General features: G+C 44.7%; 2 pseudogenes across 1 annotated transcript; one reads left to right on the top strand and one right to left on the bottom strand.

The window, feature by feature from the left end:
- Nucleotides 1-6,927: 6,927 nt before the first annotated feature.
- Nucleotides 6,928-7,867, top strand: LOC147987893 (cysteine proteinase EP-B 2-like; annotated as a pseudogene).
- Nucleotides 7,868-14,732: 6,865 nt separating this feature from the next.
- LOC125534551 (uncharacterized) lies at nucleotides 14,733-18,029 on the bottom strand (annotated as a pseudogene). The gene is made up of 3 exons (XR_015615330.1): nucleotides 17,527-18,029; nucleotides 16,431-16,581; nucleotides 14,733-15,308 (listed from the first exon to the last, which is right to left on the bottom strand). The product of XR_015615330.1 is annotated as an uncharacterized LOC125534551 (transcript).
- Nucleotides 18,030-21,842: the final 3,813 nt, after the last annotated feature.

The raw sequence follows: 21,842 nt of genomic DNA, 5'->3' as shown, positions 1-21,842 counted from the left end.
GGAATAGTCTTATTCATCCCTTGCATATTATAGTTCATCACGAAGCTCTTGTAGCTTGGTGGCAGTGATTGGAGAATTCTGTCAATGACGCAATCATCTGGAAGATTTACTCTCAATTGAATCAATTGATTATTATACCCAGACATTTTGAGTATATGCTCACTGACAGAACTGTTCTCCTCCATCTTGCAGCTATAGAACTTATTGGAGACTTCATATCTCTCAATCCGGGCATTTGCTTGAAATATTAACTTCAACTCCTGGAACATCTCATATGCTCCATGACGTTCAAAACGTCGTTGAAGTCCCGATTCTAGGCCGTAAAGCATGGCACACTGAACTATCGAGTAGTCATCAGCTTTGCTCTGCCAGACGTTCATAACATCTGGTGTTGCTCCAGCAGCAGGCCTGGCACCCAGCGGTGCTTCCAGGATGTAATTCTTCTGTGCAGCAATGAGGATAATCCTCAAGTTACGGACCCAGTCCGTGTAATTGCTACCATCATCTTTCAACTTTGCTTTCTCAAGGAACGCATTAAAATTCAACGGAACAACAGCACGAGCTATCTATCTACAATCAAACATAAACAAGCAAGATACTATCAGGTACTAAGTTTCACGATAAATTTAGGTTCAATTAATTTACTAAAAGAACTCCCAGTTAGATAGACATCCCTCTAATCCTCTAAGTGATTACGTGATCCAAATCAACTAAACCATGTCCGATCATCACGTGAGATGGAGTAGTTTCATTGATGAACATCACTATGTTGATCATATCTACTATATGATTCACGCTCGACCTTTCGGTCTCCGTGTTCCGAGGCCATATCTGTATATGCTTGGCTCGTCAAGTATAACCTGAGTATTCCGCGTGTGCAACTGTTTTGCACCCATGTATTTGAACGTAGAGCCTATCACACCCGATCATCACGTGGTGTCTCAGCACGAAGAACTTTCGCAACGGTGCATACTCAGGGAGAACACTTCTTGATAATTAGTGAGAGATCATCTTATAATGCTACCATCAATCAAAGAAACATAAGATGCATAAAAGATAAACATCACATGCAATCAATATAAGTGATATGATATGGCCATCATCATCTTGTGCCTGTGATCTCCATCTCCGAAGCACCGTCATGATCACCATCGTCACCGGCGCGACACCTTGATCTCCATCGTATCATCGTTGTCGTCTCGCCAATCTTATGCTTCCACGACTATCGCTACCGTTTAGTGATAAAGTAAAGCATTACAGCGCGATTGCATTGCATACAATAAAGCGACAACCATATGGCTCCTACCAGTTGCCGATAACTCGGTTACAAAACATGATCATCTCATACAATAAAATTCAGCATCATTTCTTGACCATATCACATCACAACATGCCCTGCAAAAATAAGTTAGACGTCCTCTACTTTGTTGTTGCAAGTTTTACGTGGCTGCTACGGGTTTAAGCAAGAACTAATCTTACCTACGCATCAAAACCACAACGATAGTTTGTCAAGTTGGTTCTGTTTTAACCTTCGCAAGGACCGGGCGTAGCCACACTTGGTTCAACTAAAGTTTGAGAAACTGTCACCCGCAAGCCACCTCTGTGCAAAGCACGTCGGGAGAACCGGTCTCGCGTAAGCGTACGCGTAATGTTGGTCCGGGCCGCTTCGTCCAACAATACCGCCGAACCAAAGTATGACATGCTGGTAAGCAGTATGACTTATATCGCCCACAACTCACTTGTGTTCTACTCGTGCATATAACATCAACATATAAAACCTGGCCCGGATGCCACTGTTGGGGAACGTAGTAATTTCAAAAAATTTCCTACGCACACGCAAGATCATGGTGATGCATAGCAATGAGAGGGGAGAGTGTTGTCTACGTACCCTCATAGACCGACGCGGAAGCGGTGACACAACATAGAGGAAGTAGTCGTACGTCTTTCCGATCCGACCGATCCAAGCACCGTTCCTCCGGCACCTCCGAGTTCTTAGCACACGTACAGCTCGATGACGCTCCCCGGGCTTCGATCCAGCAAAGCTTCGGGGATGAGTTCCGTCAGCACAACGGCGTGGTGACGATGATGATGTTCTACCGACACAGGGCTTCGCCTAAGCACTACAACGATATGACCGAGGTGGAATATGGTGGAGGGGGGCACCGCACACGGCTAAGGAACGATCACGAAGATCAACTTGTGTGTTCTAGGGTGCCCCCCTGCCTCCGTATATAAAGGATCCAACGGGGGGGTGCGGCCGGCCTAGAGGAGGCGCGCAGGAGGAGTCCTACTCCCATCGGGAGTAGGACTCCCCTCCTGTTCCTTGTCCAACTAGGAGAGGTGGAAGGAGAGAAGGAAAGGGGGGGCGCCGACCCTCCCTCCTTGTCCAATTCGGACTAGGGGGAGAGGGGGCGCGCGGCCTGCCCTGGCAGCCCCTTCCTCTTCTCCACTTTAGGCCCATGAGGCCCATTAACCCCCCGGGGGGTTCCGGTAACCCCCTGGTGCTCCGGTTTTATCCGAAACTTCTCCGGAACGCTTCCGGTGTCCGAATATAGTCGTCCAATATATCAATCTTTATGTCTCGACCATTTCGAGACTCCTCGTCATGTCCGTGATCACATCCGGGACTCCGAACTAACTTCGGTACATCAAAATGCATAAACTCATAATAACTGTCATCATAACGTTAAGCGTGCGGACCCTACGGTTCGAGAACAATGTAGACATGACTGAGACAAATCTCTGGTCAATAACCAATAGCGGGACCTGCATGCCCATATTGGCTCCTACATATTCTAAGAAGATCTTTATCGGTCAGACCGTATAACAACATACGTTGTTCCCTTTGTCATCGGTATGTTACTTGCCCGAGATTCGATCGTCGGTATCCAATACCTAGTTCAATCTCGTTACCGGCAAGTCTCTTTACTTGTTCCGTAATACATCATCTTGCAACTAACTCATTAGTTGTAATGCTTGCAAGGCTTATGTGATGTGCATTACCGAGAGGGCCCAGAGATACCTCTCCGACAATCGGAGTGACAAATCCTAATCTCGAAATACGCCAACCCAACATCTACCTTTGGAGACACCTGTGGAGCTCCTTTATAATCACCCATTTACGTTGTGACGTTTGGTTGCACACAAAGTGTTCCTCCGGCAAACGGGAGTTGCATAATCTCATAGTCATAGGAACATGTATAAGTCATGAAGAAAGCAATAGCAACATACTAAATGATCGGGTGCTAAGCTAATAAAATGGGTCATGTCAATCAGATCATTCACCTAATGATGTGATCCCGTTAATCAAATAACAACTCTTTGTTTATGGTTAGGAAACATAACCATCTTTGATTAACGAGCTAGTCAAGTAGAGGCATACTAGTGACACTCTGTTTGTCTATGTATTCACACATGTATTATGTTTCCGGTTAATACAATTCTAGCATGAATAATAAACATTTATCATGATATAAGGAAATAAATAATAACTTTATTATTGCCTCTAGGGCATATTTCCTTCAGCCGCAACCTTTTATAGGCGCAAGAGAAGGAGGCGAGAGGGCAGCGACGGGAGGCGAAACGAACAGCCGGCAGCCGAAGGGCTGCACCGTTCGCATTCGAACTTCACTTTCGCAAAAGTCTTTTCAGCTTCCGTGTGACCTTTCGTATACCCGTAGTGCGTGGCAAAAATTTAGATATCGGCTCGGCTCATTCCCGCAACCCGCGGCGCGGCGCGACGAGGCAGGCGGCGGCGGAGGAGGAGCGCGCGTGGATATCCCTCTTATTCTCATGCTCGTACAAGTGGGGAAAGAACCTCCCTTATAAGGAGGTCCAACTCCCACTAAACTAGCAATGTGGGACTAAACTTTAGTAGTATCCCTTGCCTTGCACAAATGGGTTAAGTGGGCCTCTAGGATTTATTAGGAATTTCTGAAATAGTTATTGGGCTGCCCAAAATAGACTAAATTCCAGCAGTCTCCACTGAAATCTGTACCATCCATGGTTGATCTGATGGCCCAGATTGATCTTTTCTATTTTTCTACCACAGCCCCATTTTCTATACTAGTTGCTCCTTGGATTGGTAGAGCTTCGAAGAGTTGTCGGGAATAATGGTTTTGCAATATGTTTCATCATGGTCCTAAGGATAATTTATATGTCACGGTAGGGAAGTAGAGTTTGGTAAAAAAATTGTAATCATAATACAAGGGAGTTTCCTATAGTATCATAATTGTAATCATAAGCGTTGCCCTGAAATGCAAACATGAAAATGACACATAATTTAGAATCCAATATAAATCCAAGCGTGCGCACACTCGGTTCAGTTTCCATTCTTTTGTTCAGTCCACTGGATTCCTGGTGAGCCCGTGCGTGGCATGCTGATTCTGAATTTCGGCATGCTCTTGAAGTGTAGGAGGATTGGTTTTGATGTCTCTGTTGTTTGTGTGCGAAATTGCATAATTTTTATACATGTTGTGATAGAGGCGAGGGTCCCGATCTTTCGATGAGATGATAACTATCGATTTGGTGGAGACGACTTTGACGATCCGACTACAAAACATCTGCTGCTGTTTTTGATTTATTATTATTACTGGTTTATCATACATAGACAATAACTATCCTAGAATATCATCATCCAATTCTCAGGCAAATGAACTATTCCCTTGGTGGTGGCAACAGAAGACTATTCTGTTTGCTCCATGTTTGACAATTTAATGTTGATTCTATCTTTGCACAATATTCTACGAACAAACTAATGGTTTGAGACTTACCTTTTATTATCTTGTAACTAGCAGTTGCAGTGCTCTTATTATTTAATTTCCGCAAATATGTTTCCCTCGATCTGAAGATATGAACTATGCTCCTCCTCCTGGTTTGTGTGTTGCTTCCGATGGATGATGCTCGATCTGTTTCTTCAGTGTGTGGCAACTCTTCATTAAGATTGGGAATAAACAGAGAATCACGGCCACGTTGTTTTGGTGCTCCGACGACCTGCCCTATCTCCCTCGAGGCGTCTTCGCGCGCCGTTGTCCTCCCTCCATGCCAACCATGGTGGTCTTCGTGCGCCGTTTGTCCTCCCTCTGCCGCAACCGTGGCGGAAAGCAAAATATAAAACCAATTCAGAGACTATTCCATGAACCACTACTATGGTGGCTTCTTAATGACCAAAATTCAAACAGAAAGCAATAATCAGTGTAACATTAATTATCAGATTTGAATAAGTGTAACATTAATTATTATTTGAATAAAAGAAAATGGTGTGTAAGGACACATGGAGCAGGTTTTGCAAGATTGTACGTGTTGCAACTCAGGGGCATTAAAAAAGGAACAAACTCTTCCCGAGCAAATAACCATCTGTAAAAATTCCCTAGCAAAAATGCACTAGAACATATATGTAAAACAAATTTTTTTCCTAAAAAACTATTATTTTTAGGGAAATGTTCCAATTTTCATAAAAATGTTAATTATTAAGTGTTCCTATTTTTATGAAAATATTAACTTTTATTAAAAATAAGGAATTTTCCATGTTGAACCTTATTATGGGCGTTTATTAAAATTAGATATAAAAAATGATGCACAATGGCACATGTTTCTTTTTTTCGCTCGGTGCAACGCACGGGCATTTGTACTAGTAAAGAATCAAAGCAAAGAAGGAAGAAAAAGAGAGGTGCTTTGGGCCATAGATCGTTCCAACGTACACGAGTGGAGAGCACCCTCGGGGGGATTGGGCCTTCTACCTTGTTATTTCTTTTCCTTTTGTTTTTAGTGTGTTTTCTATTTCGGTTCTGTTTGGGGGTTTGATTTTTCGTTTTGTGGTCAGAAACATAAACATAGCGCGGGTGAGTACGTCGTGTCGCGTAAACTAGCTAGTAGGGAAGCAACATGCCTAGCTTAATTCTCGTCAATGAAAAAGGAAAGCGAAACAGAAAAGTGGGAGGGACGGCGTACGTGGTTGATTGTTTTGGCAAGATAGGATTGTTTTGGCAAAGATAGGATTTGCCGCTGCTTAGAGCATCTCCAACAGCCACATAAAAATTTCGCGCCCAATAAAAGTTATAGCGCGTCATTATAGCATTTTTAATGCGCCGGACCAACATTACTTTAGCAGACACCCAAAAATACGCGCCCAAAAAAGCACGCAGTGCAAATTGTGAAGCGCGCGTAATCCGGAGCCCAAAATATGCTGCGCGCGATAGCATTTTTAAGCGCGTGCCCAAAACTTTGTAGCACGCATAATATTTTACAGCATCTGTTGGAGCTTTTCGGCGCTTAAAAACGAATTTCTAGCGCGTGGAGCTTTTTTTTACACCTGTTGGAGATGCTCTTAGCCTATCGAAGGGAATGGCATGCATAATTACGCATTTTATGGGACGAGGTGACATTTGTCTGTACTCACTATTGATCCAAGACACTTCTTTCAGATATTTTAATATGAATTACATACGAATCAAAATCAGTGAGTCTATAATCGAAATACTCCCTCCGTTCTAAATTACTTGTCTTAGATTTGTCTAGATACGGAGGTATCTAGCACTAAAATGAGTCTAGATACATCCGTATCTAGACAAATCCAAGACAAGTAATTCGGAACGGAGGGAGTATGTCTATATACTCTCCTCGCAAAAAAAACCTATGTCTATAAAGCACATCCGTATGTAGTTCGTATTAAAATAAAAAAAAGACTTTATTTAGGAACGGAGGGAGTAACAGCGATCCTTCTTCGCTTTCAAAAAAAAAAAAAAGCGATCCTTCTTCCAGTGTTTTTTTCTGCCACAACGATCCTTCTTCCATGCGTGCGCTCGCTCTAGCTCACGCTCACAGCACGGCGCTACCTGGCTATATATAAATCCATGCATGGCTCAGGCTGCGTCCTCCCACACCGCTCTCTCTTCCCACCACCACTAGACTCAATCGTGCTCCGTCGGCATGGCCAGATCAGTGGCTGCGATCTTGTTGGTGGCCGCGCTTGTGGTGGCCATTGCTGTGCCGGCGGCCGGCATGGAGTTCACCGACGAAGACGTCGGCTCGGAGGAGGCGTTGTTGGACCTCTACGAGCGCTGGTGCCACCTCCACCAGGTGGCACGCAGCCCCGCGGAGAAGGTGAGGCGCTTCTCCATCTTCAAACACAACATCCGGTTCATCCAAGACTACAACCGGGGCGCGCCGCGCACCAAGCTCGGTCTCAACGTCTTCGCCGACTTGACCCACGCCGAGCTGGGGGAGATCCACGCTGGCTGCCACGAGCACCCTCCGGTAGGCCTCGTCCGCGACATGCCTCAGCCCGCCATCGACCTCAACGACCTCCCTCAGTACGTGGACTGGCGCGACAAAAACGCCGTCACGCGTCAAGGATCAGGGGGACTGCGGCGCTTGCTGGGCTTTCGCAGCCATTGGGGCTGTGGAGGGCATCACCGCCATCAGGACGGGAACGCTGGAGGAACTGTCGGCGCAGATGTTAGTTGACTGCAGCATAAACTTTAACAATGGCTGCAAAAGCGGCGCCACCTGGAAGGCCTACCAGTTCATCTGCGACAACGGCATAGCCACCGAGAGGGCGTACCCCTACGTCGCCAGGGAGGAGCCCTGTCATTCCGGCTGGTCCGGCCTATCCACCCTTGTTTCCGTAGAGAAGTATGCTTTTGTTACACCCAACAATGAGACGGCCTTGATGGCCGCGGTGGCGCAACAGCCCGTCTCCGTCACCCTCGGCATCGACCTCGCCTTCTGGTATTACAGCCCACAGGTCGGCGTCTACAAAGGCCCCGGCAACGCCACCAACAGGCACGCCGCGCTTGTGGTCGGCTACGGCACCTTATTCAACGGCGAGAAGTACTGGCTTTTGAAGAATTCTTGGGGGCCCAACTGAGGCCATGGCGGCTACATGTATATGAGCCGTGACACGGCCGGCGCGGTGGAGGGCGTCTGTGGCATCCTCGACCAGCCCATCTACCCAGTGAGGAGACCCAAGAAGTGACGGCACCTTGTCCTTCTTCTTCACCCTGCTGCATATCTGTCCTTACAAGATAACCGATTTGTACGCCACGGTGCGATGCCATGACATGTAATAAGAATCTACTAGCTTAGTGTCCATGCTTGTTTAGTGTGCATCAGAGCTTTGTTTATTTACTGGTTTCACATTCATAGATTTCTGGTTACTGTTCATACACTACAGAAAAAACACACACTGCTTCTTTCCACATAAGCCGAGTATGCCCTAAAGGACACACGACGAACACAAAGATATCGACTTACTTCTATGGACGCCGTGGATCCAGCGGCAAGCCACTTGGCGTACATCCCTGTAAGCCGAAGGTGCAGCTAAAACACACTCGGCTTATTGGCACTTGTAGGTTAAACTTGAACTAGTACAAATTCAACTATACTTTAATTGCATCGAAGCGACACATCAATATAGTATCAATCCATTGAGTGTTTTTTTTCCTGTATCAAGTTTACTTCCCCTCCCCCCCCCCCCCCCCCCCCCCCACTCGCGCGCGCGTCTATGCCCAAATCCTGGCTCCGCTCCTGCGTGACACGAGACAAGAGGAATATCCCCCGGTCAAACCCCCCTAGCATCCGGTCAACGCCATTGACCGCGCGGGCCCATGAATGGCCACCGTGTCGAAGACCGCCTCAGAGAGGGTCCGGAGACTGCATATGCATGTGCCTTGTGGGTGATTTCATGTTTGCATCGATAGTAACTGAGCCAAAATCTAGGCATAAGATAACTAAGATTAATATGCAAAAGGAGTGTACTATATGATAATGGGTCAAATCTAAAGCCCAACTTATGTTATGTGTTATTAAGTGTTGAATTGGTCATTTTGTTTTCGGATTTACGTTTCGAGTTCTGACTTCAAATTTTGTGACAACCTACATTGATGTTGTGTGGACGTGCTCAATTTGTTTCAGAATTTTTGAACATTTTAAGTGTGCAAATGTGACTTCGGTGCACCAGATATTCTCCCGCAGGGCTGCCTATTTAGACACTAAATCTGGGGAACTACGGTGCCATCGACATGGTTCACTGGGTGGAGGTCATGGGTTTGATCCTTCGCACACACATTTTTCACATTGTTCACTTGTAATTGAGCCGGCCAGTCGGGTGAGGCCCCTATGCAGTGTGTGCTTATTGGATGCAACACACGTCATACTAGAGCTCCCATAAAGGCGATGTATAGACACACCCACTAGAAGCACTCGCTGATAAGAAATGCCTGCTGTAGCGCTAAGGCTCCGATCACATATGCGCACTTGGAGTGGGCCAGCCCATTCAATCACACGGGGGCGCTTGCAGTGGCTGGTTTCGGGAAACTTCTGGATGCTTCCCTGCCGATTTCGGGAAGCTACCTAGCTATCTTTTTTTTTTGTCTTTTTACTTGGTTTTTGTTTTCTTTGGGTTGGTTTCTTTCCTTCTTCTCTTTTTGTGATATTTTTGAAAAAAAACTGAAAATACTTAATGTTTTCAAAATTCTTTGCTTTTTTAGAAATACATTCACATTTTCAAAATTTGTGGCTTTTTCTAAAAAAATAATTTCCAAATATTTTCACAATTTCAAGAAATATGCACAAATTTCAGTAAAAAAAATTCACATTTTTTATAACTTGCTCAAGACGTCAATTTGTTTTCATGTTTTATATAATAGTTTGATATTTCAAAAAAAATGTGAACTTTTTCCTGATTTGTGAACATTTTTAAAATTCGCAAACATTTTCGAGTTCATAAATAGTTTTATATTTTGTCTTAGTTTTTGAATTCATGAATATTTTTTGAATTACCGTTCAGTTTTTGATGCGTTCATTGCAAATTCACAAATTTATTTTTTATATTCGCATTTTTGTAAAATTATAAATTAAATTGACCAAATCAATTAGAACAAAAAACAGATATGTGCTATCTGGCTCGGCCAGGTCCATCTTGCACCAATAATGCAGGCGAGGCGCGCGTACCGCTCGCAATGAGCAATACACAGCAGCACCCATAAGAACACTCTATAGGCTCTCCAATCTGTCAGTTTTCGATAGCAGCAATAACACAACTAGTTGTGATATTGACAAGTTCACATTTTCAGTTGTTTTTTCCTCGGTTGCTAGTGCGGTTCACAAGATAGATAAATAAAATTAGTAGATGGAATTTAATGGGTAGATATAGAAGTACTTCATCTACTAATATGGAGTAATGAATATATATGGAGTGAGGATTTTTGGAGACCGAGCTCCAGGTAGCTCCATATTTTGAAAATATAGAAAAAGCATATTTAGAAGTTTCAAAAAATTCTGAAAGAAAAAATCCATTGAAACATATATGTATTCCACAAGAACGTGTCAAATTTTGTTTAATAATGTTGTGATTTGTAGGATGTAAATAAAAAAATCCGGCCCAACAAAAAAATAGGCCGTTTAAAAATGTGTATTTGTCTTTTTTGTATTCGCCACATGTGAGATTCTAATGGTGTGAAATTTTACACATCTCTATTACTATTAAACAATCAAACAAAAACTTTCTTAGATGCACCCCGCAATTAGTCCCACAACGCCGCACGAACCAATCAGGACCACACGATTAGGCGCACAATTTTTAATCTAACAGTCATCGTTAATCTAATGCCTTTATCGTGTGCACTTAGCAATTTCCCATGACTGACCGTACTCCACCACGAAGAAAATTTCACATCTCGCGTCTGTGAACGCATCCGCATAATCACGCGAGGCAACAAAAAAAAACGAAATCACCCACCCTCAGATAATAACATAACCATCTCCTGTAATCACGCACTCTGAGATAAACTTCCAAAAGTAAATCACTATCCCCGCGGTCCCTCCCTGCCGCCGCCGTGCCACCTAGGGTGCAGGAGCCGCCGCGCCCCCGACCTCGTGCCGCCCGCGGCATGCCGCGCCGCCGCGCCACGAGGGAGCAGGAGCCGCCGTGACCTCGGCATCCTGTCATGCCGTCCGCATCATGCCTCGCTCCGCCGAGGGAGCAGGACCCGCCGCCGCCCTTCACCGCGTCCTCCGCCTCCCTCACTCCGTCGCTGCGAGCTGCCTCACCGGTCGGATCCACTCGATCTGTACAAGCCACAGCCACATCTCTCATGGGAACTGGACTGCGTGCAATCTGCCTCCGCCACGCCCCACTCCTCGCATGGCCATCGCTGGTCCACTCCACGCGCGGACGTGCCAACCTTGACACCATCTCTATCCACTTGACGATATACTCATTGTGTGGACCCGCGCCACGATCTGGATGTAGCGCCACCTCAGGTTATTACGTTCATCAAGGTAGGCTACTTTAGGTACTCACTGAAGTAGGGAGTCGTTGTTTTCCCCGTTTAGGCTAATGATCTTCATAGAAGACGCAACTCCAAATAGTTTTGCTTTATGTATGACTACAATACAAGATTTATTTGGTTAGTATATTTATTTGATTGTCTCGATGTGATCTGGAAGTGTGCTGATTTTTATGTTAGCAATTTAGCATTTTCAGGTTTGATCTGAGCGTATCTGGAGGTGTGCCAAAGACTAAAGTATCACCACTGTTGTTTCTTCGTGCACCGCAGACGCTCATCGACATGCAATGGTTTTTTTTGTGTCGGGGACCGAGAGTGTGGAGCTCACGTGTATGTTATTTTTCTCAATGAGAACCATGTTGAATTAGATTACTTGAAATCTTGATTTTGGCCATGTACGTGCAGTTCCACTGGTTGTTTATAAACAGAAATCTGAGGTGGGTTTTGATTTCTGAATCTGGGAAGGGAATTAGCAAAACTTCAGAGGAAGTAGGAGACTGTGTTTAAGTATATACTGCCATCAACCTGATCGATATGTTCCTCCTTGCATTTTCAGTTGAACATTTTCTAGCACTCTAAGCAGAAAGAATTATTTGAAACAAAATGTTCATTGTACAGAAATTATTAGATGATGTTTTAACCTTAGTATTAGGGCATTCCATTGCAGAGAAACAGGCACACATTTTTTCAGAGTACAAGCTTAATCTTGTGGATGCCTAAATACAATCAATTTACCCCTGTAATTGCATCCAATTTGATGTTCTTGTCAGTTGTATTATTTAGTGGGTGCGGGTTTCCAGCACCAATATAATTCCTTAAATGGTGATCTTTCTTTCCGTCTTGTGACCCCCCAGTTGATAAGCAATGTCAAGAACCACCACTGTTTCACTGCGTCAAATTATCATTTTGTAGGCCGTATATAGAAGAACTAGAGTTGAAGCTTTCTGAGTATACCAAAAGATGTCAAATCAACAACAGATGGTTCAGGAGGTAGCCTCAAAGGTATAAATTCAGCATTGGATCCTACTTCCGTATTCGTACATTTCTATTTAAAATTCCCATGAATATCATGTTAGTTGGTTTGTTCACTGTAGACTGAAGTATACTATTTGCGAGTTTGTGTTAACAGTTAGCCTCTGGATCCCAGTATGACAATAATTCAAACAGACACCATGAATGCCTTTACTAAAAGTGAGAATTCGATCCTCCATTAATCATGAATGCCCTTACTAAAATTGAATGCATATTTTTTTTGGCTTGGTGGAGGCGTGGAGTGTCTGCATCGATGCACCACACTCGAATTAGGGGTCGACCACACTGAGATGGCCAAAATGGAGGCGTTGATTCATTAGGTTTGGCTCAGTTTCTTCATTGGGAATGACTTGACTGATCTGGAACTTTTTTTTTGGCCTAACAAATATCGCAAATGTTCTCCAGTTAGCCACCTCACTCGCCTTTTACTCCCTGCAATCAAGACCCCAAGACACTGGTATCTCTGTCCCCATAAGTTGATCCACCCACTTCTTCCCCCTGATAGATTAACCTACCATCTCATCAATTCGGTTCTCTATTTTGAGCATATGTGACATGTTCTGCAGGGCATTCAGTTTTGATTCTTATTTGCAAGGATTCAGTTTTTGATTTTAGTTTGTGGGGTTAATTTCCTGCTGTGAAAAACTGATATTCTTGTGTGGGGTATTCAGCTCTTGGCTTGCAAGGACTCAGTTTATGTACTTCTGCTCCTAGAGAGGGTGCATCAAGCATTGGAATGCTGCATGTATCAATTCGGTTCTCTATTTTGAGCATATGTGATATGTTCTGCAGGGCATTCAGTTTTGATTTTTATTTGCAAGGACTCAATTTTTTATTTTAGTTTGTGGGGTTAATTTTCTGCTGTGAAAAACTGATATTCTTGTGTGGGGGATTCAGATCTTGGCTTGCAAGGACTCAATTTATGTACTGCTGCTCCTAGAGAGGGCGCATCAAGCATTGGAATGCTGCATGTAGAAACCTTGACAATTTCTTTTGTACTTATTATTTTCTCTGAGATAGGACGTTGAATCTACATATGTTTATGACATTGTTTTCTTAGATAAAGGAAAGTTAAGTATTCTAAAGAAGATGACATATTTGAATATAGATGTGACCTTAAATTTTTTTTTTACATTATAACCTCAGATCAGTTGATTGAATTACAAGGTGCAGGTGATCAAGTTAATGCTCCTGTAGCGTTGGCTTCTGGATACCGCGTGAAGCACGTTCAAGATTAGATAGTAATTTGCATGGTATCTCATATTTTCGTCAGGAAATGCGCTATTGTTAACACAACCGTGCCAGTATCAAGGTGATGCACCAGATGTGTCAAATGCTTCTATGTGTCAAGTATGTATCGGACAAAATTCTCCCAAGATGAAGGCATTGCCTTTAGGAGCACTATGTCCAATGCACATTAAAATTGAACCGATTGTGATCAGTATAGATTGGTGAATTGTTCCGTGGCACCACAAGGTTATAATTGTCATTGGTCTATGTGTTAAGATTGATGTTGATTCGTGAATCGGGCGTTATTCTCATGCATGTATGACATGAACTTGTTCTAAAATCATATACTCCCTCTGAACCATATTAGTTGTTGCTCAAATGGATGTATCAAGCATTGAAATGTCTCTAGATACATCTGTTTGAGCGACAAGTAATATGGATTGGAGGGAGTACTATATGATACTTTTCCCATGTTTATTTTTGGAAACATTTGTGGTTCATCATGTAAGAACCATGAACAATCATATTATTATTTAAATTTTTTCATTGCTTTTCATGACATTGCTTGTGCCTTGCGACAGTGTATGGCCCTTTATCAATTATAACTCTGATAAAGTTTACCTTGGCACTCATTTAGTATGTTCCTATTTTTCCTTTTTGTACTTTTTCTTTCTCTACCATGTTCATTTGTACAATGCTTAATCGCATCATAAGTCCTATGAAGTTTGCATTAGATAACAGAAACATTATGGAATATTTTGTTCCATTTTTAGTATACGCACAGTAAATATCCTGTATGTTCTCTATGGAAAAGTTCACCCCCTTGATTGCCTTTGATGTGTGAATTTTGCTAATTATGAACAGGGAAATTCCTGTGTACGGTTATTCATGCGTTGCACGTGCACGCTTACTAGTACGTAGTATACATGTGTATATGTGTTCATGAATAAATTTGAAATTTTCGCGATCAGGAAAAATGAAATATAAAAATGAGCTCCCTGGAGCTCGGCCTCCGTTGGCATTTTCTGATATATGACAATTAGCACAACTAGATTACTTATTAAGAGCAGCAAGTTATTTTCTTTGATGTATATAACAATATAAATTGAAGACTAACCTTGTGCCTTAGGTTTATATAAGAGTTCACATGAATTGCAGTTCTCTTAATGGAGTACTAGTATGTAGAGGTGACGTACAGTTCACATTCATCTCTTGCAGTTCGTTTTGTTTATTTGGAGCAGCCAATGTTGCAGTTCACAGAGCAGCAAATGCCCACCGAGCAGAGATATTACATGTCGTATGGTGTATGACTGATTCTACACCAAGATAATATGAACTTACTACTATATTTTTGTGCAGATGATCAATGACAAGAGTTCGAGGTCTCAGATGATTGGAGCCCATTTTACCTTAGGCATAAGAGCCACTTCCTTGCCATCACTGACGGCAATCACGATTACTCGGCCCCTAAGCTGGCTTGCCTCTCGTCCTCAGAATAGTCGCAGAAGTTGTTTGTGGTCGCCCCACCCGGAAACACATTAAGCTTATCAACCATCTTGGCACAGTCCTTGAATAGCTCATAGCGCCGCGCCTTCTCCTCATCATCCTTGTAGGTGCGACGGTACTTGGCCATCCACTCCTCGAACCTCTTCTTCATGGCTTCCTCCTTGTATGTGCGGTGATACCTAGCCATCCACTCATCATACCTCTTCTTGAAGGCTTCCCCCTTCAGGGCCTCCTCCAGAACAAGATTGCGACCTGAGATAAAGGGTGAGACAAGGTTCAACTAACAAGGCCACAGATCCAGGGGCTGGTCAGTTTAATACCAACATTTGCCTTTCCAAATTTCAGCAAGCCAAAGTTGGGGCTTGGAAACATATTGCCAGCTAAATTTATGATTAGTATTTTGACAACTACTAATATAATTTGACAAGTGACATAGCCACCTAGGCATGCCAGTTTCTGTTCGCATGCCAAATATTGGCAAGGCAACGATTTGGTAGGGGACTGATCAGGCCCCCAAATGTAGATGTGTTTCATGCCTACTGGCCCCTCCGCATCCCCGTTTTGATACGATACCATATTACTAATAGGTGCAGTAATTTGCTAAAAACTTCCAAATGTGCAGCTATGTTTTTGTTTAAATAACACAGAGATTTTAATTCCAAGTAGAGTCCAATGGAAAAATCTACGTGAATAGAATTCTAATTCTATTGACTTAATCCGATTAATTGAATTAAACTCAATCCTCTGAAGCCAAACAGTTCATCCAACATCTTACTCCTCCCTATATGGCGAGACACTCAAACTCTTTTACATGGCAAGACTCACTCTCTTATAAACAATAGCGTTGAGACTATACTAGCCCACTATTTGATTCAAAATTTCGCTTATAGTAGTTTAATATTGGTCTAGAGAAACAAATTACTAAATTGACTGCGAGCATATTACATCAGAATTTCAATTCAATTACTCAACCTAGATACATCCAATATGTATAGGCTTAGGTTTGAAGATTTTAAATTACATTTGTCCATCTGCACGGCCATAAAAATAAAGGCACGTGCATGGCTAATAATAAAGTTCATAACAGTAAATAGCCACAATCAACACCACACAACTACTATGTATTTTCCTACTTGCCTACCAAGTTGCCCTTGCCACGGCCCATTTGATCTCTTGCAAGGTACATCAAAATTTTGGTATATATGGCTTGCTAGTCATTCCTGCATGCATATCTTTATTACTAGAGCAGATAAATTTTCTAGTTTATGTCCCGGTGATCCATTTAAGAATCCAATTAATCGGTCAGTGCTCAACACTTGCAAACAAACTAATTTGAAGAATACCGAGCTCGAGGAACAGGGCCAGTAAGCTAACCATCATGAACGTAGAAAGAAACAGTTTTAGGTGCTCCATATGGACTATGGAAACAAAACTTGTACGTTCAACCCCTTGGAGCATTAAACTCGAATTTATCACCAGATTTTCCCTTCAACGTATATACAGTGTTACCGCCTCGTGAAGTTACCTATGTTCACAAACAGTATTATCAAACATGAGCAAGGCGGTCCATGGATCAATTGCTAAATGAAAGAAATAGAGAGAAGTGCATATTTCAACCCCGAACTTTTGCCCTAGTCTAATTTACAACCCCGAACTCCAATACCGTCTAAACTACAACCCCCAACTCTCAAAACCGGTCAGGATTCAACCCTTAAAACCGGTCAACTTGGTCAAAACTGGTCGAGAGGTAGAGAAGGGATGAATCCTGACCGGTTTTGAGAGTTGGGGGTTGTAGTTTAGACGGTATTGAAGTTTGGGGTTGTAAATTAGACTAGGGCAAGATTTCAGGGTTGAAATATGCACTTCTCTCAAAGAGATAAGGTACGCTAGTTGTATCAATTTCTCTATCTAGAGCCAGAAAGTGAGAATGCAGAAACCCAATTGTGAAAGGGGCAAACAAAATGTGTGCTCAAGTGAACTTAAGGATCCCGATCTGATAACAGAACTCAAGAAGAAGCGCTTCATCAAAGCATATACTTTTGTGAAGCAAATTTCCATGAAATCAGTAGTGTAGTCAATCACTAGAATCTGAATCATCCGTGGACTGCACTCGCAATACACGCATGCCAAGCGACAGATAGCAAACGAGCACCCGAAATTTCCCTCAATCGTCTCCCCTGGATTTTGCACGAGAGCACCAACGAATCAACACACCCCTATATTAAATCAATATATAAAGTTACGCACTAGAACTAAACAAAAATCACGCACGTTACTAATCGCCAAATCGGCAAGCCGCAGCGCAGATCCCCGGGATTCGATGCGGGACCAATTTCAAGCCGACAGCCCCCACAGATCCGTACCAAAACAACCCATAATTGACTCAAATCAACCAGATCCTCGCATCCAAATCAAATCAAATCCGCAGGAAGAATGCGATGAGGGGGAGGGAGATGAATCGGGCGAGTACCGTGAAGTCGATGCCGGGGTCTGGGCAGTCGGAGCTCCAGAAGATGTCATGGTCAACGACGACGAAATTCCCCGACGTGAAGCCACCCTCGTAGGGCACCAGCTCGTGGATGCACTCGCCGGTTTCGGTGCCCGCCGCCACCAGCGCCACTGCCAGTACCAGCAGCATCGCCGGCGGCCACCTCGCCATGGCGGCTGGCGCGACCGTGGAGACCAGGTCTGGATTCTCGGGTTGGGCGGGCGAGGCGGTGAGTTTCGCTTGGATTCGGGAGGAGAGAGACTGAGGGTGACTGGGCGTCTGGAACGATCTCCTCTGCTAGACCTGTAGACATCACAGTCACATGAGAGTCAACCGGAGCAGTCGGGTAGAGGTCGCCCAAATCCATGACCGATAATTAATGGCCAGCGCTGGGCGCCGGTGCGCCGGCCCAAACGTTTCGGCCGGTCCTCGCGCAGCCGCACAATTAGTGTCCCCAGAACCGCACGATTCAGCGAGCTATCCCCACGCACATCTACTTCTTCCTTGTTTCAGATTCACCATATCCTCTGCGGTGGTTTGCGCATAGCCCCCACCCCACCGCTCATTGGCTCACCGCCACCATTTGCCGGCTCACTGCGGCTGCCCGCCGGCTCACAGGCGGAGCAGCGCTCGCCTCGCTGGACAACTGCAAAAAATCTCTGTTTTGGCAGGTTCCAGCAAAATCAATTGCTGTTTCCAGCAGAAAAACACAAAGGCTGCAGAAAAGAAAAAAAAACAAACACAGTCTCCGCCGTCGCCACCCAGCACCTTCTCGTCGGTTGAAGCAAATCCTCTGACCGGTTCAGCAAAAAGAAATACTGTTTCCAGCAAAAAACAAGAAAGAATACTGCAAAAAAATCAGCACGAGCACCACCTCGCCGGTGGAAGCAATCCCATGAGCTAGCTCCAGCAAAGAAAAATGCAAGTTCCAGCGAAAATCAATTACAACAAAAACACTTACTGTTGGAAATATGCCCTAGAGGCAATAATAAAAGCATTATTATTATATTTCCTTGTTCATGATAATTGTCTTTATTCATGCTATAATTGTGTTATCCGGAAACCGTAATACATGTGTGAATAATAGACACCAACATGTCCCTAGTGAGCCTCTAGTTGACTAGCTCGTTGATCAACAGATAGTCATGGTTTCCTGACTATGGACATTGGATGTCATTGATAACGAGATCACATCATTAGGAGAATGATGTGATGGACAAGACCCAATCCTAAACATAGCATAAGATCGTATAGTTCGTTTGCTAGAGTTATTTCCAATGTCAAGTATCCTTTCCTTAGACCATGAGATCGTGTAACTCCTGGATGCCGTAGGAGTGCTTTGGGTGTACCAAACGTCACAACATAACTGGGTGACTATAAAGGTATACTACGGGTATCTCTGAAAGTTTCTGTTGGGTTGACACGGATCAAGACTGGGATTTGTCACTCCGTATGACGGAGAGGTATCACTGGGCCCACTCCGTAATGCATCATCATTATGAGCTCAAAGTGACCAAGTGTCTGGTCACGGGATCATGCATTACGGTACGAGTAAAGTGGCTTGCCGGTAACGAGATTGAACGAGGTATTGGGATACCGACGATCGAATCTCGGGCAAGTAACATACTGATTGACAAAGGGAATTGTATACGGGGTTGCTTGAATCCTCGACATCGTGGTTCATCCGATGAGATCATCGAGGAGCATGTGGGAGCCAACATGGGTATCCAGATCCCGCTATTGGTTATTGACCGGAGAGCAATCTCGATCATGTCTACATGTCTCCCGAACCCGTAGGGTCTACACACTTAAGGTTCGGTGACGCTAGGGTTGTAGGGATATGTATATGCAGTAACCCGAATGTTGTTCGGAGTACCGGATGAGATCCCGGACGTCACGAGGAGTTTCGTAATGGTCCGGAGGTAAATAATTATATATAGGAAGTGCTATTTCGGTCATCGGGACAAGTTTCGGGGTCACCGGTATTGTACCGGGACCACCGGAAGGGTCCCGGGGGTCCACCGGGTGGGGCCACCTATCCCGGAGGGCCCCATGGGCTGAAGTGGGAAGGGATCCAGCCCAAAGTGGGCTGGGGCGCCACTTCCCCCTAGGGCCCATCCGCCTAGGGTGGGGAAACCCTAAAGGGGGCGCCCCCTTGCTTGGGGGGCAAGCCCCCCACCCCTTGGCCGCCGCCCCCCTAGGCCCCCTATATATAGTGGGGGGAGGGAGGGTCTCTTACCTTTGCCTTTGGTGCCTCCCTATCCCTCTCCAACACCTCCTCCTCATCCATAGAGCTTGGCGAAGCCCTGTCGGAGTACTGCAGCTCCATCACCACCACGCCGTCGTGCTGCTGCTGGAGCCATCTTCCTCAACCTCTCCTTCCCCCTTGCTGGATCAAGAAGAAGGAGACGTTACGCTGACCGTACGTGTGTTGAACGCGGAGGTGCCGTCCGTTCGGCGCTAGGATCTCCGGTGATTTGGATCACGTCGAGTACGACTTCCTCATCCCCGTTCTTTGAACACTTCCGCGCGTAATCTACAAAGGTATGTAGATGCAATCCAATCACTCGTTGCTAGATGAACTCATAGATGGATCTTGGTGAAACCGTAGGAAAATTTTTGTTTTCTGCAACATTCCCCAACACTTACGTCCCAGCAAAAAATTTGACATGGAGGTTCCAGCAAAAAATGCTACTGGTAGAAGCAAAAACTACCAATGGTTCCAGCATCCCCGTTGCCCGGTTCCAGCACGGTCACCATCCCCGCTGCCCGGTTCCAGCAAAACAACCATAGAAGCAAAAATCAGAAGAAAAAAATCTGCTTGTAGCAAAGGAATAGCCGGTTGTAGCAAAATTTGACACTAGTTCCAGCAAAATAAACATAGCAGTAAAAATCCCCAAAGTCTGATTGTAGCAAAGTAACTAGCCGGTTCCAGCAAAATTTTATGCTGGTTCCAGCAAAAACCACATCGTCGGTGAGGGCGCTACAGCTCCAACTCCAATGGGCACGTCGTCTTGCCGGTTGCAGCAACCGCAGAGCCGGTTCCAGCAAAAATCCTGGCCGGTCGTTGCAAAACAATGATGCCAGTTTCTGGCAAAAACAAAGCGATTGGGGGGTGGAATAGAACAATTCAAAAAAGATGCGGCTAGCTAGTGAAAAAGCTACATCCGTCAATCCAAAAAGCTACATCCGGCGACGCTGCACAAAAGCAACAGGGCATCGTTGGCATCTCTCCCCGGCTGCACAACCACCGTAACAAGCAGCACACGTCCCCGTTGCGGGCGTCCCCCTTGCAGGACCTTGATGTTGCGGCGAGGCGGGGGTTGGGGAGGTGCGTAGGGAGAAAGAGGATAGGCTGCCATAGGTTCATGGCGCGGCGGCCGGCTTGTCTTTGCAAATGGTAAGGGGCAGCGGGGGGAGAGGAAGGTGGAAGACGCAGTCATGTGTGGTTGGGCGTTGAAGACGACAGGAAAGATGAGGATAAGATCGCTGAGCGGTGCTTGGTCCCACACAGGCACGTGGGGCGCAACCGACTGATCTACCCGTTGGAAACGTATGATGTGGGCAATCGAACAAGCCGTGTGCGACCGGCCGAGCGTTCGGCCCCGGCCCCAAACGTTTCCCATAATTAATGGGTCTTTTTTTGTGCTGACAATTAAATGGGTCTATAGAAGAGAGGGGCATGTTGGAAATATACCCTAGAGGCAATAATAAATTAGTTATTATTATTATATTTCATTGTTCATGATAATCGTTTATTATCCATGCTAGAATTGTATTGATAGGAAACTCAGATACATGTGTGGATACATAACAACACCATGTCCCTAGTAAGCCTCTAGTTGACTAGCTCGTTGATCAATAGATGGTTACGGTTTCCTGACCATGGACATTGGACGTCGTTGATAACGGAATCACATCATTAGGAGAATGATGTGATGGACAAGACCCAATCCTAAGCCTAGCACAAAGATCGTGTAGTTCGTATGCTAAAGCTTTTCTAATGTCAAGTATCATTTCCTTAGACCATGAGATTGTGCAACTCCCGGATACCGTAGGAGTGCTTTGGGTGTACCAAACGTCACAATGTAACTGGGTGGCTATAAAGGTTCACTACAGGTATCTCCGAAAGTGTCTGTTGGGTTGGCACGAATCGAGACTGGGATTTGTCACTCCGTGTAAACGGAGAGGTATCTCTGGGCCCACTCGGTAGGACATCATCATAATGTGCACAATGTGACCAAGTAGTTGATCACGGGATGATGTGTTACGGAACGAGTAAAGAGACTTGCCGGTAA

This window comes from Triticum urartu, chromosome 2A, assembly GCF_056163025.1.
Source record: "Triticum urartu cultivar PI428250 chromosome 2A, HENAU_Tu73, whole genome shotgun sequence".
NCBI classification, from domain to species: domain Eukaryota; kingdom Viridiplantae; phylum Streptophyta; class Magnoliopsida; order Poales; family Poaceae; genus Triticum; species Triticum urartu.
This window is presented reverse-complemented; position numbering and strand designations above follow the sequence as displayed.